The sequence below is a fragment of the Candoia aspera genome, chromosome 3 (assembly GCF_035149785.1).
Source record: "Candoia aspera isolate rCanAsp1 chromosome 3, rCanAsp1.hap2, whole genome shotgun sequence".
NCBI classification, from domain to species: domain Eukaryota; kingdom Metazoa; phylum Chordata; class Lepidosauria; order Squamata; family Boidae; genus Candoia; species Candoia aspera.
Genome location: NC_086155.1, coordinates 67,443,232 through 67,458,856, shown reverse-complemented (window position 1 = coordinate 67,458,856; position 15,625 = coordinate 67,443,232). Strand labels below are relative to the sequence as shown.

General features: G+C 48.2%; 1 long non-coding RNA gene across 1 annotated transcript; it reads right to left on the bottom strand.

The window, feature by feature from the left end:
- Positions 1–3,859: 3,859 nt before the first annotated feature.
- Positions 3,860–10,832, bottom strand: LOC134494886 (uncharacterized). Its single transcript, XR_010067716.1, has 2 exons — positions 10,701–10,832; positions 3,860–4,164 (listed from the first exon to the last, which is right to left on the bottom strand). It is a non-coding gene; the product is annotated as an uncharacterized LOC134494886 (long non-coding RNA).
- Positions 10,833–15,625: the final 4,793 nt, after the last annotated feature.

Here is a 15,625-nt window from a genome sequence, read left to right as displayed (position 1 = left end):
TCAAGTTGCCTGCGTGGACTTACCACGAGGCAAGCCTGAATTAAAAATGTCTAAAAAGGTGGCTATTTCCTGAGAATGAAACATGTGGTAAACAAATATATTTTTGTAATCAACATTTTCCTGATGAATACCATCAACAGGCTGGGATCCAGCAAGTATATTTTCTGCTTCCAAACCAATCAATGCACAAAAACTGGCTTGGAAAGATCAGATATGGGTTTCTGTCTTCTCCAGTAACAGATTAGGTCCTCAGGGAGATCTGATTTATCTTTTGAGAACATTCTGGCTAAAGGGAGTTTCTTTAATCATCCCCCACAACAAGAGAAGCTTTCTAGGGAGAGTATTCGTGCCCTGAAGGGAGTTTCTACCAAACAGAAACAAATCCTCTCATTAACCCTACATACCTGGAAAATGGCTTCTCTTTGAGCCGCAAAGCCAAATAAATTCCAACGAGGGAAGTCACGGTGAAGTTCACACTATTTACTTACTTACTTACTTACTTACCATCCCACCTTTATTATTTTTATAAATAACTCAAGCTGGGGAACATACTTAATACTCCTTCCTCCTCCTATTTTCCCCACAACAACAACGACCCTGCGAGGGGAGTTGGGCTGAGAGAGAGGGACTGGCCCAAGGTCACCCAGCCAGCTTTCATGCCTAAGGCAGGACTAGAACTCACAGACTCCTGGTTTCTAGCCTGGTGCCTTAACCACTAGACCAAACTGGCTTTCTGGTAAAAGTGGTCAGTTTTAAGGGGAAAAGAATTGATAATTCTCCAAAACTTAATTGGGAATCATGCTTTTCAAAATCTCCCATGTTCAGTTTGTGACAATTCTCAGGAAGTGCATGTTAGATGGGAGGGATGTAAAAGGTATCCCATCCATTCATCCAAGAACTTAAAGGGTTATTCTGTTTTATTCTGTTATCAACTCTATGATAGGATATAAAACAAGTCCAATCTGCTTCAGGGCTGAGTCTGGCATTGACTCTGTACATGGATCTCTGCACTGGGAGAATTATTGTCCATCAGAACAGACAAGTGCAGACAATGCAGAGTTAGTATTAGCTCCCAGTTCCTTATTTGGGTGAAAGATCGAAACAAAGCTCAGCTAATGAACTGAGTAGACAGATCTAACACAGATAAGACTCTTCAAATACAACACCCAGAAAACCTTGCTAACACAGTGCAGTGTGCAATGCAGCACAGTGCAATGGCATGCTGGGAGTTGCAGTTCAGCAAGACTTGAAGACTATGACTCTTATTCCCAATCTTAAGTGAACAATTCCATGTCTGCTAAAGTAGACTATGAGACATAAAAGCTTGTTCTATACTAAATACTCTGTGTCGGTCTTTAAAACGCCACAAGATCCTTTGGTTAAAGACTGAAACCAGCTCTATGATGGAAACATCTCTTCTGACTGAATAATAGATCTAATAATTATTTTTCACAAAACACATTAATGCAAGAGAGCCCTGGATAGCAATTACAAATAAATGCTCTGCACTGCAGAGTTACTTTTAGGACACATCAAATCTTGTACCACTGAGCTCTTTTTCAAACTTTCGCATCAGTAAAGAACTGGGAACTGCAGACTTTTAATCAGCTCCAGCATTGTCAGCTGTAGAAGAGGAAAAAAAATGGATTGTTATAATATAAAAACTTACTTTGTTTTTAGCTTTCATTTCAAACTGGGACATAGGCAGCTACCATCTGGGCATTCTGTGAAGGCCAGCCCTAAAGTATAAAGGATACTTGGAGTGTTATGCTTAGACTCCTGCTCTATCAGCTTCTATCCACTTCCCATTGTGATAGTAGTTTCAGCAGCAGTCATGGCAATCCAATCGTGATACAGTGGAGATAAAAATGAAAAGAGTTGAACTAGTTTTGAACTAAATGGGTGTGGGGGGAAGGGGGAGGGGAAGAAGTGCATTTGAGAGAGAGTGAAATCCTTGGATATATTGGCAGCGTTTAATCTCTGCCTCCCCCAACTTTGTAGAACAGTGACGTGTCTGGCATGTACTTAATGTGACTCTGAAAATCTCCACAATAAGGGCAGGGCTGTCTAGACAGAACTGTTCTCCCCGTCCTTGTTGTTTTGTTCTTCAGAAACCAATGCTTTTTGCTTATCTTTACATTGATTAACTAACTGTAATTATATTAAGTAATCAGATGTCTACAACGGCAGTCAGCAGTCAGTAACAGAAGGATAACCAACAGGAGTCATAACTTATTTTTTAAAGTAAAATACAGGCATTTTATCCCTGTAGAACAGGGTTTCTCAACCAGGGTTGCGTGGAACCCTAGGGTTCTGCGAGAGGTCACTAAGGGTTCCCTGGGAGATCATGATTTATTTAAAAAATTATTTCAAGTTTGGGCAACTTCACATTAAAGAGGTAAGTTTCATTCTTTATTTTTAGTTTAAGAACACTGTTAATGCATATATGCAGGCCTACCTATGAAACAAATATAATAATTTTATAACTTCTGGCTTATATTTGAGCCTGAATGTACAGGAGTTCCCCCAGGCCTGAAAAATATTTCAAGGGTTCCTTCAGGGTCAAAAGGTTGAGAAAGGCTGCCATAGAATGTCCCAAGCAATATTTCTGAAGGCTTCGATGCCAGCCTTCTCCAACCTGATACCCTCCAGATGTTCTGGGATTATAGCTCTTAGAATTCTGAAAGGTATACTTCAAGCACATCTGGCACATGACATCTCCCCCCACCCTTTAAAGGTTTGGGAAGAAATTTAACAGACCTATGTCTAGGAGCTGTTGCTCCATCCTTGTTGATATGAGGGAAATAGAACATTGTGAATATATACTTTGTTGGTTATCATTGCAGTCAGAAGAGATATCAAAAGAAAGAAAGCATTTGAATGGGACAGGACACACAGAATCACCCAGGCAGAAAGCATTGCACTCATACGCAGTAGTGGTGAGACTCTGGATTTGTGGCCATATATAAGCAGGAGAACCCTGGGCTTCAGAACAAGTGGTTGGCCTTCAACCTTACGTCTCTGCTCTCTTTTAAGCAGAGGAATGAAGGAGGGTAGTACTCTGGCTGTTACTCTTGATCAGCTGTTTAGCTGCTTCAGAGATTTGCTGTGAAACAGCTGCTTATGCCAAACTAACTGCTCTTCAGCAACAGAAAAAAGCCTTCTGTCACATTCTCCCATCCAGCCCTACCAGCAAGAGTATACCTGAGAGATTGTACCAAAACCCCATGCGGGGTACCTTTGATGGTAGACAGATATAAAATACTGCATTTGTCATTAATATAAGGGTATTCAATTATAATTTGTCCATAAAATTTAGTAAAACTCAGTGGTTAAATCTAGAAGCTTGACCTATCATAAATGCTGTATCTTTGCCTGAAGGAACAATGCATAGTTCACTGATCAAGCACATGCTCTGTAGGCAGGAGATCCCAGGAAATCTATTAGTGGCATTTCTTCTTCAAAGACTTTTAAAAAAGCTGGGAAAATCCACCACCTCAAACTATGGAGAGCCCCCTTGCTGTCAGAGTTAAGATAAGACTAGACTGATGGGCCAACAGTTTACTGTATATTCATAAAAGCAACAACTTTATATACTCTATAAGTTCTGGTCAATATTACTATGGCCACACTCCAGGGGCAGAGCAGGGCAGAGAGAAACTTGGCCACCTTAAGTTTATGACTGGGACAAAATTTGCCTGCTTCCCCAGAGCAGTACCAGTATAGTTCAATCTTTTTTTTGGGGGGGGGGGAGGGTGGAGAATAGAAGTCTATTTCTTGGGGTTGCTGTGTAGATGAAATGTGAGAACCTTATTAATTTTGCCTTGAGCTCACTGCATCAAAGGTGATAGTGATCTCATGGGACAAGAACATGCAAAGGATTTATTGAACAACAACATATCTCCTGAAATCATTGGGACTTAACCCTAGATTATGCTCTGTAGTATTGGCACCTCTGTATTTATAAGTCTCAAGAGCTTTCCCAGATGTTTTAAAGAACAGGCCACTACTCTTCATACTATAAAACAAAACACTGAATACAAAATCCCATTACTGTATAAATGTTATCTGCTTCTTTTCCTGAGAAAAACATATGATTGTACAATTACTTATTTGGAACCCATTTTTTGGCAATAAGTGACAGCTTTATCTAAACCTATAAACCTGTCATGCGCTGCCTACCTCTGAATAACGTTCAGACACTGGGTTGCAAAGCAGGCTCTGGTTTATTTCAGGATAGGTACAACGTTGTTAGAAAAAGCTGAGAGTGACAGGAGCGCGCCGGTGCGGGGTTTAAATACCCCGCGCCGGTCAGCGCCCCCTCGCTCTCGGTCACGTCACCCCCCTTTGTCCCATGCGTTGCCCTGCCATTGGTTGAGGGTTTCTAGGATCGCCCATCCTCAGGTTTTCATTCTTCTGCTGATTGCTTTCAGCTGGGCGATCCCCGTGGTATTGCTGCTGATGGCTTGGGTGGCTCCGTGATCCGTTTATCTATTGTTTGTTAGCCGTTAGTCGTTGTGGGTTGATGGCTACTTAACTTGTACCCCTTCACCTATTTCCTTGTCATTGTCATGAGTGCCATTGCGCTGATTACTTTAGCTCAACGGCACTCATGACATACTGCCCCCTTTCCGAATAGTGTTCTCCCCCGGGTTTCTGGGTTTCCCCCATGGAGCTGTCAAAACGCCATTTTTTTTTTTTTTTTTTTTTTTTTTTCAAAGTTCCCGCCGGAGTAGTTGTCGCCCCTCCCTTTGCTCCTCCCTCTACCACGTGCCTTCCCAGGGTGTGTCCATGGTGCGCATGCTCGGGTTCTGACCTGGCGTGCGCATGCTCCAACCACACCCTGTTTGTTTGGCTCAGTTCGGCGAGGCGAGAGGCGTGGCTGGTCGGGTGCTGCTCAGCTCCAGGTAGGGCCCTTTTTTGCTTATTTGGAGTGCGTCGCCTTTGTTGTGTCTCCTGGGCGTTGCCCCCAGGTTGCCCTGTTGACTTGCTTGCCACTCCCCCGCGGCCAGGGGGCGGGGGGAGGGTGCTGGCGATCGTTTGTCACCACCCCGTGGGCCCGGGGCGGGGGGAGTGAGTCCCGGGGGGGGGAAGGTCCACCCAAGTCGCGGGCTTGGGGGGGGGCCCCTTCCCTTGGGGCACGGGAGGCGGGGGGAGGCCTGCGGGGGGGGGGGTTGGTTTTGCTGACCTTGATTGCGGTTTGTCGGGGTATGCCCGGTGGAATGCTCTGGTCAGGTCAGGCGCTTTAACGTTGTGCGCCGCCACCCATTCCGGGTGGGGGAAGTGTTTCCACCTGACCAGATAGTGTAGGGTTCCTCGTTGCTTGCGTGAGTCGAGGATGTCCCTTATCTCGAAGTGGTGTTGCCCGTCGATCATAAGCGGTGCGGGCTGAGGCGTGCTTGGGTGCCATCGGGAGGTGGTTGCCGGTTTTAGGAGGCTGGTGTGGAACACCGGGTGGAGCCTCCGGAGGTTGTGTGGCAGGTCCAGGCGTATTGCTACCGGGTTCACTATTTGCGTGACTCGGAACGGCCCGATGTACTTAGGCCCCAGTTTTTTCGAGGGTTGGGTTGACTTTAGGAACTTGGTGGAGAGATAGGCCATGTCCCCCGCCTGGAACGTCGGTTGTTGGCGCCGGTGCTTGTCGGCCTGCTCTTTGTAAGCAGCCTGTGCCTCCTTCAGCGCCGCCGTGATTACTGGCCATGCTTCCGCGATCTTCCGTCCCCAGTCGCTGGCGTCCACCTGGGGTTCCGGGGGTTGAGGTAGCTCCGGTATGGGGACGAAGTCGCGCCCCGAGACTACTTCGAACGGGGTTTTTCCCGTGCTCGTGTGGACGGCGTTGTTGTATGCGACTTCGGCGAACGGGAGCAGTTCAGCCCAGTCGTCCTGGTGGTAGTTCGTATAGGATCGTATAAATTGCTCTAAGGTGGCATTAAGAACCTCAGTGGCTCCGTCCGTCTGCGGATGCCAAGCCGTAGACAGGGCCTGTTGGGTCCCCGTCAGCTTCAAGAAGGCCCGCCAGAATTTGGAGGTGAACTGTGTGCCCCTGTCGGTCACCACACGTGCGGGACATCCGTGTAGCCTGTACACGTGGATGAGGAAGAGTTTGGCTAGTTGTTGTGAGGATGGGACTGACGTGCAGGGGATGAAGTGGGCCTGCTTTGAGAAGTAGTCCTTCACCACCCAAATGGCCGTTTTCTTCTGGCTGGGTGGGAGGTCCACTATAAAATCCATAGAGATTTCCTCCCATGGGCGGGAGGGTTCTGCCACCCGTTGCAATAGCCCCGCGGGTTTGCCTGGTGCCCGTTTGGCCCGAGCGCACGTTGGGCAGGACGCCACGTAGGTTTTTACGTCTCGCCTGAGCGCGGGCCACCAGAATTGCCGCCGTGTTAGGTGTAGGGTCTTGAGGAACCCAAAGTGTCCCGCTTGCTTGGCGTCGTGTGACCTATGCAAGATCGCCTGGCGTTGCGAGTCCGGGACGTAGATTCTGCCTTCCCCCCATGCTAGGTCTTGCGCCATCGTTACCTTGTCGGGGTTTGCCAGGAACCAGGGGTCGGTTTTGAGGGCGGCGGCGAGGTCCGTGCGCATTCCCCCTGGTAGTTGCGGTTGCCTTCTTTCCGTCGCCGGTTGTCCCGCCGTCGGCTGCGCCGTAGCGTCGAGCTGCCTCCGTGCGCCGCTTCGGGTGGTCACGGCCATCCCCAGTTGCGAGGCGGATAGGACCGTCCCAATGGTGTCTGGGGCAGGCTCTTCGTCTTGGGGCAGCCGGGAGAGGGCGTCGGCCAGGAAGTTCTTCTTGCCCGGCATGAACTTCAACTGGAAATCAAAGCGGCTGAAGAATTGTGCCCATCGGACCTGTTTTGGGCTAAGGCGTCTAGGCGTTCGTAGGGCCTCGAGGTTCCGGTGGTCCGTCCAGACCTCGAATGGTTGGGTGGCTCCCTCGAGTAGGTGACGCCATGTTTCTAGTGCCGATTTCACCGCAAAGGCTTCTTTCTCCCAGACGTGCCATCGCCTCTCTGTCTCGGAGAACTTCCTTGACAGGTAGGCGCATGGTTTCAGGAGCCCCGTGGAGTCTTTTTGTAGGAGGATGGCTCCCAGGGAGAAGTCTGAGGCGTCGGCTTGGACCACGAACGGCCGTTCTGGGTCCGGGTGCGCGAGGATTGGCTCCGTCGTGAACAGCGCTTTCAGCTTGTCGAATGCGGTCTGGCACGCGGGAGTCCAATTCAGCACTGTGCCTGGGTTCTTGGCGCGTCTGGTGTCCCCCACCCCTTTGGTTTTGAGGAGGTCCGTTAAGGGTAGGGCTATCTCAGCGAACCCCCGGGCGAAGGACCTGTAGAAATTCGCGAATCCCAGGAAGCTCTGTAGTTGCCGTCTGTTGCGGGGCCGCTCCCAGTTTAGTACCGCTTCGACTTTTGCGGGGTCCATCTCGATGCCGTCCCCGGAGATTCGATACCCCAAATAGTCTAGGCGGTCTTTGTGAAACTCGCACTTTGTGGGCTTTGCATAGAGCTGCGCCCTTCTGAGCTTGTCGAGGACTTGCCTGACTAAGGTTACGTGTTCCTCGTATGTTTTTGTGTAAATAAGGACGTCGTCGATGTAGACCAGGACCCCTTTAAACAGATGTTCATGCAGTACCTCATTGATGAGCTGCATGAACACCCCAGGGGCCCCCGCGAGTCCGAAGGGCAGTACCTTGTACTGGAAAGCGCCTAGGGGGCAGTTGAACGCCGTCTTCCATTCGTCCCCCTCCCTGATTCGGATGCGATAGTACGCCTCGCGCAGGTCCAATTTGGAAAAGACTTTGCCCGTGGACAGGTGGGCGAGCATGTCCTTCACCAGGGGTAAGGGGTATTTGTTGGACAGGGAAGCCGCGTTTAGGCCCCGGTAGTCGGTACAGAGCCGTAGGGTCCCGTCTTTCTTCTCCCGGAATAGGACGGGGGCTCCGACCGGTGAGCATGCTGGCTCTATAAATCCCCTGTCTAGGTTTTTATCGATGAACTCCCGGAGGGTTGCCATCTCCTTCGGGGTCATCGAATAGATCTTTGGTCTAGGTAGGGGGACGTCGGGCAGTAGGTCGATTCGGCAATCCGTCTTGCGGTGGGGGGGTAGTTGGTCTGCCTCTGCTTCTCCGAAGACCTCGGAGAAGTCGGCGTATTGTTCCGGTAGGTCTGCAGTGGTAGCGGCGTTGTCTTGTGTGGTCGCCTCCGCTCGTCCTACCGTGGGGTTGCTTTTGCCAGCTGGTACTGGTGCTCGATACTCGCCGTCGCCGAATGTGAAGGTGCGGGTCGCCCAGTTGATCCGCGGGTTGTTTTTCGCGAGCCATGGCATCCCCAGGACTGCAATGGGCCGTCCGATGGGCGTGACTACGAACGATGTGCGCTCGGTGTGAGTGCCCATTTGCAGGGTGACCGGCTCGGTTTGTAGCGTGGCTGGTTTCCCCCCCGCTGTGGAGCCGTCCAGCTGGTGGAATGCCAGCGGCGTGGGGAGGGGGAAGCAGCGGAGTTCGAGTTTGGCGACTAGGTCGGGGTGGATAAGGTTTTTTGAGCACCCCGAGTCCACTAGTGCCGCGGCCGTGGTGGCTCCGTTGCCGGCAGAGAGTTGAATTGCTGCCAATATTACGGAGCTTTTGTCGTTTCGTTGAGGTGGTTCGCGTTGCTGTCCCGCCGCCTGCCTCGCCACGCGTTTCAGGGCAAGCGGGGAGCATTTCCCGCCGGCTGGTCGGGGTCGGTATTGTCCTCTTCTCCCCAGTAAGCGTCCCAGCCCTCTTCCGGTGTCGCTGTGGCCACGGTCATTCGGCGGTGAGGGGGCGGCCCCGGGTTGGGTGGTTTGGGGCTAATTTTCGGGGCGGGCTTGGGCGTGCTGGTCGGCGGTCGGTTGGCGAAGCAGTCCGCCGTCTTGTGCCCTAATTTGCCACACCTCCCGCAGGGCTCCCGGTTGAACTTCTTTTTAGGGTATATGGGGCCGGCCATCCCCCCGTGTGGTGCGGGTACCTTTTTCCCGACGTAGTTTGTGTCTTCCGTGGTTGTCATAAGGAAGGTGCGGTGCGCGTGTTCGGCTTTCCCCGCGAGGTGGATCCACCCGTGTAACGTTTCTGGGTCGTCGCGGTAGAGGGCCCATTGGAGAACGTCGCGGTTGAGCCCCTTTTTGAAGATTTCCAGCAGGGTGGTCTCAGACCAGTCGCAGACCTTTCCCGCGAGGGCTTTGAACTCCAGGGCGTAGTCAGGGACCGTGCGTGCGCCCTGTTTAAGTCTCTGGAGTGCGCTTTTCGCCCGTACTTTGGCTAGGGGGTCTTCGAAATAGTTTTTCATCTCGTTGATGAAAGCAGGGAAGGTGGCGAGGGCGGGGGAGCTGGACTCGTACAGTTGGACGTACCAGTCCGCCGCCCTGTCTTGGAGTTTGATTGCCACGGCGCCGATCTTGTCGGCCTCGGAGTCATAGGAGTGTCCGTGCTTCCCCATGAACTCCCTAGCGTTGGTGACGAAAAACGAGAGTTTTGAGGGGGTCCCATCGAAGAAGATGGGGAAGTCCTTTGGGGCCCGGGCGTTTTGCGCGGCCCCGCCTCTCGCTTCCCGGGATGTGGTGTCGGCCGCCTGTGCCGTCTGCTGGCTTTCCGCTGGCTCGTGTGGGTTCGGTGCTTCGCTCGGGGTGTGGGCTTGTGCGGGGACGTCATTGGGTGGCGCGGGGGGCATAAGCGCCTGGAGCATGGTCCGGAGTTCCGTCAGCTGAGCCCGCATGGCCGCGAGTTCAGCTCGTGCCTCCTCGTCCACAGCCCGCACCGCCGCTGGGGCCGGTTCCGTTGGCGCGTCCTCGGGGGGGGGGGGTTCATCGTCCCTCCGCCGCGGGTCCGCTTCCTCCTCCGTCTGATGGGTGTCTCCGTCGTCCTCCTCCGTGTCGAGCACCGTGGGGCTGTCGCTCCACGCCCGTTGCTGGGGTGCGATGTGGGGCGCGGGGTCCTCCGCTGGTTTCGGAAGTCGTGCTGCTCCCTCCCGCGGTCGGGTTGCCTCCGTCGCCATCTCCCCTTGGGGTTGGAGCTGAGGCTCGGGTCGGGTGGGGCGGGCGTCCATGGCTCCGGGAGTCCGCGGTGCCTCTGGCCTCGGTCGGTCCTCCTCTGTCTCTTGCCGCGCGGCTCGCCCTCCTTGCCCGCGCCGTTCCGGCCTCATCTTGCTGGTCTTCTCGCCGTCTACTCCTCCCGCGGCTCGTTGTCGTCCGGTGGGGCTCGGCGAGGCTGAGTTTATGACTCTCAGCTTTATGTCATGCGCTGCCTACCTCTGAATAACGTTCAGACACTGGGTTGCAAAGCAGGCTCTGGTTTATTTCAGGATAGGTACAACGTTGTTAGAAAAAGCTGAGAGTGACAGGAGCGCGCCGGTGCGGGGTTTAAATACCCCGCGCCGGTCAGCGCCCCCTCGCTCTCGGTCACGTCACCCCCCTTTGTCCCATGCGTTGCCCTGCCATTGGTTGAGGGTTTCTAGGATCGCCCATCCTCAGGTTTTCATTCTTCTGCTGATTGCTTTCAGCTGGGCGATCCCCGTGGTATTGCTGCTGATGGCTTGGGTGGCTCCGTGATCCGTTTATCTATTGTTTGTTAGCCGTTAGTCGTTGTGGGTTGATGGCTACTTAACTTGTACCCCTTCACCTATTTCCTTGTCATTGTCATGAGTGCCATTGCGCTGATTACTTTAGCTCAACGGCACTCATGACAAAACCCAACTGAACTCCTTTGCTACTTGGGTGCCATCTAACTTCCTTGTTGGCTGGAAAGTCTTCCTGAACTTAGTGTTCACTTTCTTTCAAAGTCCATCTGGAGAGTGCCAAATTGGGTGAGCTGACTTGGATCCCCCCCCTCCGCCTTTGGGGAAATTTAGTTCCACAAGAAGAATGTGCTGAGCTCCAGATTCAGCACCTTAAAAGGTGGCATTGTTTTGAAGACAGCTCAGCTCTTGTAAAAAGGCCTCATTTAAGTTGTGGCTGACTTGAGGCACACCTACATTTCTGAGTTGCCTGCCCTATTAAAAAAAAGAGAAGAAAAGAACTGAAGCAGAGGCTTCCACCTATAAAAATAGCACTGATCGTTGGCATGAAGGCCTGTTAAATATATTTTCAAGGTATGCCTAGCACACCCTTAATTGCTCTCAAGAGCTCTTTTTGGTACTTTTTATCTCCGGCCTTGTCATTCCAGAGTGCAGAAATGCAGATCTCTAAGTCAAACCACTCCTTTAGTTCATTCAAAGAACAATGGCTGTACGTGACATCAGGGTGCAGGTGACATGGTGTCATTGTGCAACAGAAAGTCTTTGCTTTGGCTGAAAAGAAATAGAAGTGGGCATAACTGCAAATAAATAAGGATTTCTGTAAAAAGAGTGTAGAATAAATCCACATTCCAACCCAGTGTTTACATACTTACAACCTATGGACTGGATTTTGTGTGCCTCTTATTCTTTATTGTCCCAGGGTGTTTCAGTCATGACATTGTCTTCCTCTGCCTCTTTCTCCACATCTTTACATTACTCCAGTGTGTTTTCATCAGCAACAATTTGACACTTTTAGAATTAAAATGTAAGAGGCTGTTCCCCTCTTGATTGAGCTATTGTCTACTCCTCATTGTAACCCTTTGTTGCCATGAAGAAGTCACACTCAGGAAACCAGAATGTTTATAAGTTTATAAAAAGCAACAAGAAGATACCAACTTGTCTCATGTTTCCCCAGTCTTCCAGTTTTTGAGTTTTTACAGAAATTAGATGTTCTTTCTAAAACATTTGGAATTACAGGGGAACATGTCACCTAAATAAGGAGGAAGCTGCATAGAATTAGCTATTTAGTTCAAGGATCATATCCTCCCATTTGAAAAACATCATAGGACCTTTTACAAAGAGCTTTGTTGGCTAAGTAGGAAAATCAAAACAATCTTATCTAAAAAGTAAATAAATAAAACTGAAATCCAAAATAAAATCAAACAACCATCTATCTGCCGTCCTTTAATGGTGTCCCAGATACATTGCTTGAGGATGTCTCATAACAAAACTGCTTTGGAGTTCCTTTCATCTCAAAATCTTGGAATCAAACTTGGCTATATGAAAGAAGAGTGTCACTTGCTTCCTGTCCCAAGTGGTTATATAGATGCTGCATGTCCTAGCAAATGAATCCTTCCCCATTGATGTTTTTGGAAGTTATGAAATCAGCCGTAGCAAACTTTGCCTCTGCTCCAACAGAAAAATCTATACTTTGCTCTGCTTTGAAACTGTAATGTCTAAAGCCGTTACCTTGCCCTGGTCAGTTGTTCTACTTTTTAAATGAGTAATGGTCAAGCTTATAATAATCTACAATATGCTATACTTATTAACTCAGCAAGAAATTTCAGGTAATAAACAGAAGTTCCAAGTAGGGATATACTTAGTGAGATTACTAGGAAATCTCTTATAATCTTGTTTTTAAAACAGATGTTTGAAAAATAATTCCACAGAATATTTCTATATCTGAATCATACTTTCAGCATGAAGCTCTCCCCTATTGTACTGGCTCCAGAAAGTCAAAGAATTGGTGCAGGCTGAATAACAATGTATTTTGAGGATATGCATATTGCATATCATCTGCAACATCTCACAAGTACTGAGGAATTTTGACTGATCAAGTGATACTTCCAAACTGGTTTTTATTTGCAGATGTATGATCTGAACGTTTTTATAGCTTTGATTTATTCTTCCTGTACTCAATATGTGCACTGATCCCACTGAAAATCAATGGGGTTGAGTGAATATTGTACAGTGATTTTAAACCTGAGATGATTGATCCCTACATGTAGATCATGCCACTATCAAACAATGATGATGCTGTTCAAATCAGCTCCAGGAGAAGGGAAGCATTCAATAACTGTTCATAATAAAAGCTATTGTAGCTCAATGGTAGAGCACATACTTTGCACACATAAATTCCCAGGATCGTTCTCTAGCCTCTGCATTTAGAAGGGTCAGGTAACAAGTGATGAGAAAAATATTTGCTTGAAATTCTGAAGTGTTGCCAATCACAGCAGATAATATTGAGGTAGAAGGACAACTAGTTTTACCTGATATAAAGCAGCTTCCAATATTTCCAATCTTAGTGACTATATGAAAATGAAATAAGGAGAATACTGTATGTGGTGCCAGGATCACTTTGAATGTTCAAAATATATCAGAAAGATCTCCATGTGAAGAAAGAAGCACATGAGACAAAATCTGAGATGCTTAGTCTGATATAAAGAACCTCATACATCTTCATAACCATAGCAGGGCCTGAGTCTCTCCAAAAATTGTTCCTGGTCATTTTTAATATGACTGAATATGACAATTATTAAATACATGGAGAGTTATCAGATGAACCATATTCAATTCCAAGTATAACTAGTTTTGTTCAAGTTTTTTTTTGTCCTGGCTCTGTCCATCTTGTCCTAGCCCTGCCTGTTTTGCAAAGTGTCCTTACTCAAAGGCCAAGTGCAGCCCTTCTCCCCCCAGTATTGCACTGCACCCCTGGGCTAAATGAATGTACACAGCACCTGTGGCCCTCGAAGAAACTGACTGACATTCCAGCTGTACAACCAATCTTCCACTTCCCACATGCTACACATAGTGCAGCAGTGAAGGAATGTATGCTGGATAGCATCAACTGTTAAGGTGATGACCTTCACATGAGTTATTAGATTGACCTCTCTTCTGGTGGCTGCCCAGGTGCAGATTAAAAATTCCACAGCACTGTTTGGAGAAGGGCATCCATTTCTGAATCTTTCGTAATCTAATGTAGGAGTCCTAAAGAAAGTAGAGTTTAGTTCTGTTGTGGAAACATTAGAGGAAGAAAACAAGTTAAAACTTGCTGCTGTTTCAGATTGGCTAAAACAGCAGCCCAGCTCAGTAAGAGAATATAAATACTTCCACTTGATGATGAAGTTGGCCATAACAGGTACTATTGAGTAAGATAAAGGTGGCCATAACAGTAACTGCTGAAGCATCTTTGGTCAAATGTAGAGAAGAGAATTTCAGCATCTGTAGCCATACTGAAAATGCCTTTTCCACACAACTATTAGAGAGGCAGGAGAACTGTCTTCTTTAGTTCTATAGGGGGGAAAAAAACCCAATTAGGACAAGCTGGAGAAAATCCTGTTGAGCAAAATATGTCACAGGCACCAATACGAATATCATCCAAGCCTGGCATAAGAATTATGCTAAGCTACTTACTATTTTGGTGGAAAGCGTCCGACTTCAGTTTCCTAGATATGTAGGCAGAATGGGAACAGATGGTTGGGTCGCCACCAAAGATTTCAGTCAGGAGAATCTGATGCATCATGCTTTTGAATCTTACAGGTTTCAACATGGGATGAATCTGCTGTGGCAAGAGGTGAGAAGTATAGCATGCCAGAGAGGCAAGAAATTATGAGAATGAATCTGCAGTTTTCTTGGAAAAAAAAAATTGTGGACATTTCCTCCCACTTTAAGTCTTCCTTTCATTTTTCAAAGATCATGTCTATTTATAGTTATGGAAATAACACAGTTCTTTAGACTGAATATAAAGCCCACCTTTAATTTTTTTTGTACAACAACCTCAAGGCAGCTGAGATTCCTTAGATCCTGTTGGGTTAAACAACAAGCAACACTTGGAAAAGGCTAGGAAATATTTTTGTACCATAGGTGACATTGTGCCATAGAATTTTCCTGTCTGGACAGTTCTCAAGACAGACCCTTCTTTCTATTTCCATGATGTAGCACATGATACAGCACATCTTCACATCTTGCTCTTCTCAGCATGAAGATGTCCCACTAAGGGTTTTAGAAAAGACATCCTCTGATTTAGCTTTTGTCTCATCCCCAATCCACCATGAAGGCAGATTAAATTTGTCCTTAGCTGTTCCAGTGTTAAAGTAGTGTTTTCTGTCCTCTCCCAACACAAGCCTTGACATCATACCTTATGCATGAGCTTGGTGATGATGTAGCCAGGGGCTGGTACTTATGAAGCTTCTATTGGTTGGTTGAAGCAGCTGCAGCTATGTCCCTTCCCCTCCAGTCACTGGGTACTATCCTCCATGGATCTTCCAGTTTGGGCTGGAGGAGGCAACTACCCATGTAATACCTGACCCATGATTTACAAAGTAGTGCTCAGGTATTTCGTGGACTTCTTAAATATTGGTCTTCTAGAAGACAGCTAAGCCTGTTATCAAACAAGTGTTCGATGGCATTTCAAAAATGGGTAGCTCTGTCTAAAAAAAAGAAAGGCTGTCTGTCAACTTAAATGGGGAAAAAAAGGCATTGTTGGTTCTGTTCCAAATAAGTGCATCATATGATTTGTGCTGTTTCTGTTGTAAAGGGGTTTTTCATGGTCATGCTTTCTACTTTTTTTATTATTATTATTTTGGGAAGAAGACAGTGCCATTCTGTCAAGTCCAATGCCATGTTCCATGGGACACTTCCAGGGGTTGCCAGCTGCAGCCACTCATTGCCAATACTCCAATTCCCTTGCAGCACTTAACTGATTTGGGATGTTTAGGAGCTGGGTGGAATTGACAAGAGTTCAAACTATTTCCCCTTCTGGCTCAAGAGAAAGGAAGATGGGTAAACCTATGTCCAAAAGCTACCCAGCTGGCAGATCAGTGGGGCTGAAGATGAGCTGG